We start from the raw sequence: 3,310 nt of genomic DNA, 5'->3' as shown, positions 1-3,310 counted from the left end.
ATTCCAGATGGCTTCAAAACAGTCCAATGATCCTTCTCATAATTATATGTGCTCTCCGCCCTTCATATTGTCTTTCCCGGAATCCGTGTAAGTCTTTGTCCGAACCATACCTGTGATCTATTTTCGAATACAGGTGGACAATATTTTGCATTTTAAGAGTTCTGGGTTCTAAACTCATCAACCTCTCTCGAAAGAAAGCGGCATTGTTTGCAACGAATGATCAATCATGAACAGAAGATAGTTGCAGTGCTATTTTTATGTAGATTCAAGGATTCATAAACATTACTTTTGGGTGCAGCTGTTGACGTCAAAGTTTTCATTATAGACAAGTAAGCGAAATATCATTGATTTGCAGGAGTGATGCACCTACCTGAGAAGTGGAAGAAGTCTCAGGAAGAAACGTTCAGAAATATTTAGCTGCTGCCCATGCCAAAGAAGTTCGCACTAGTGGATTTCGCTGCGGCCAATGCCAAAGAAGTTCGAACCAGGTGAGGAAGAGTAAATCGCTATGGCAGCGTTCAAGATTTACTAAGATATCTGGGCATTCAATGTGATTCGAGTGTGTAGGCATGGGCTGTACGGCATGGATCCAAGATGAGCTGTGATTCAAGATCCATGGATGTATGGCATAGGCTGTGCATTGAATGTGTAATGTACCTCATGCAACCCAGAAAGGCGTATGTACTCTAATAGCATTAATTTATGTATAGGGTTGAAAATATTGGTTGCCAGGCCGGAAGACCTCTCTTGGTACCACGTCAATTTTTTATTCAAATAACCAGAGGTCAATGTCAATTTATTTATGCTGGCAACAGTAGCTTAGATTGCTGTTTACATGATTAATTTTATTCAAGTAACAGTCGCTTAATATAATTAAGCTTAGAGATTGCTGTTTTACAGCGAGGAATGTAAATAAGGGGAGCCGTTCTCAATGGCTCCATCGATTTCTGCTCGAAATATTCGCATTGCGGCAGGCGTCAAGCATACGGGAACCACTATGCCTTCCACTCCACTCTTATTTTGGTACAGTCCGACACCACATAGGTGCCAACTACTGTAAACAGAGGGCGCCATCTCAGCTCCATCAAATCGATCACCGATCGCATGTACTCGTCGTTCACACCCATTTTTGATTGGCGGATCAATTTCGCAGCGAAGGACAATGGTTTGCTTGCCAGTTCTCCTGCGGTCGTCTTCGCGCATGGCAAACTGATAGCATTGACATAGAAATTTTTGGGAAGAGGCGGGTCGAATCTCGCTCGGGCACCCAGGGTGAATAAGAGCCGAACTTCATGGTCCACTGGCAGTTGGAGAGCCCTTGTTCTCAAACGCCACAAACACGCCGATAGAGCCTCAAACGTAGGGCACTTGCTTTGCCCTACAGCTTGTCTCTTTAGCGATTCAATCTCCTTTGGCCCGAAAAACAATGATTCGTGAACCATCTCGTCTTGGATTTGATCATATTCGTAGTGAGGGAATTTAACTGCAGGATTGGTCCGGGGTCGGAGGAGTTCTCTTTCCCAAACTAGAAGAACCGAAGGCCTGGCCTCACCCTTGGCCATTTCACCCAGAGCTTTCAAGAATTGAACGAGGCAAGGGTGTGATTCAAACGAAGGGCAAATATGAACTCTCCGCATCTCAGCCGCGTTACCTGAAATATCGTAATAGGCAGCACGTGAAGAAAACAGAATTTAGACTGGAATATGAATTGAGTTCATCAGAGATGAAAGAATTAACCTGAATGAGAAGGAGGGGAGAGTTAGTAATATTTTGTGAGCCTGGCACGTCGTGCAGCAGATCAGCCCAGCACGGGAAGGGTGGGTGCAGGTCTCCGAATTCCTCCATAGAAATGTCGGCATCAGCTTCCACAAACAGCACGCCTTCGCTCGTGCAGTCCACGACGAGCTTGCCAAAGGGCGCGTCTCTCAATCTTCCGGCAAAAGGATAGTAAAACACCAAAACCTTCGCCAGCCCCTCTCTGATAACTCGAGCGGGATCGTCACCTTTTTTCGAAGGATCGAAGCGATAGAACTGAACGCCGGTACTATGAAATCTCAGAGTCGCTTGATCATCAATATTGGAAAGATATAGAATTTCTCTCGGATTAGGGAGGGAAGGACCGACGAGGACAGCCGGCTTTCTGGTGACCTTCATATTCAGAGCAGCCATGAAAGCAAAGCTATCAATAATCAATCAAAGCCTACGAAGCCTACGAAACTGAGCACAAAATCAGAAGCCGCCAGAACAGAATGCACTGCGTTGCAGGCTCAAGGCAAAGGAATTCGAAGATGCTGAATTTCGAGATGAAGAAGACGCTGAGGCCTGCATTTGGTGCGCCGATTTATAAAGTTCGAATTGGAGCTGACCGGTTCAACCAATTCGAAGATTTGAGCACAAGATAGCAATGCATATCATTAGTTTATCTAAAATCATCATTGAATTGTGTCCCACGTGGATATTTGGCTTTCCATGTCCTAATGTCTCGGGCATGAATGTTAACGAAATGCTTAACATTCTTACACCTGTAGTTAAATGTGATGGATTTGGTTTAAAAAATCCTACTAAAGACAACTTCAAAGTCAAATACTATGATTTTTTGCCAACTCAATGCCAAAGTTATATTACATCTAAATTTTTTAAAGTAATGTATTATTTTTCATTGTTTAAATTGTATTTTTGAATGTTAAATAAAATATATATGGGATCAAATAAATTTTTTATTTCTAATTACTTTACAACATATTATATTTTTACTTCTAATTACTTTACAACAATTTTAATTTTTTTTTTAAACACAAAAAAATCAACAAATTTATACATCCCTATATAAAATAAGTTTCTCATCTCAACAAAAAATGCTACACAATATTAAGAGATTACACTCTCATTTGTTTGGAATCATGAAAGAACAAACTCTTCCCAAAGTAATCTCAAAATTATGTTTTCTTGCCGGGAAAGTTATAGAAATTCCGGCCATATTTTGAAAAAATTGGGCAGGGATTTTTGTAAATGCAAGTAAAAGTTGTTAAAATTCATTTTAAGTGCCCTAGACATTTTTGATGGTGCTGAACCTATTTCCACTATCAAAAATGTGATTCAAACACTACATCTACAAAAAAAAATTAAAATTTTTTGTCCAGATTCTAACCACTTTTGACCGTCCAAACAATTCCTCGGCTTCCGTAAACGACTTCTCGCCAAAACCATATAAATATACAAAATTCTCCATTTTAATTTCGAAAGTTCAAAACAATGCTCAGAAAACCTAATAATAACGTTTCAAGATGATCCTTATCTCTCGCATACCATC

The 3,310-nt window shown here is 40.6% G+C and overlaps 1 pseudogene; it reads right to left on the bottom strand.

Annotated features, from left to right (window-relative positions):
* Positions 1–995: 995 nt before the first annotated feature.
* Positions 996–2,169, bottom strand: LOC149253792 (benzyl alcohol O-benzoyltransferase-like; annotated as a pseudogene).
* Positions 2,170–3,310: the final 1,141 nt, after the last annotated feature.

The sequence above is a fragment of the Pinus tabuliformis genome, chromosome 7, assembly GCF_031772625.1.
Source record: "Pinus tabuliformis cultivar Carrire ecotype Pingquan chromosome 7, CPIR1, whole genome shotgun sequence".
NCBI classification, from domain to species: Eukaryota; Viridiplantae; Streptophyta; class Pinopsida; order Pinales; family Pinaceae; genus Pinus; species Pinus tabuliformis.
This window is presented reverse-complemented; position numbering and strand designations above follow the sequence as displayed.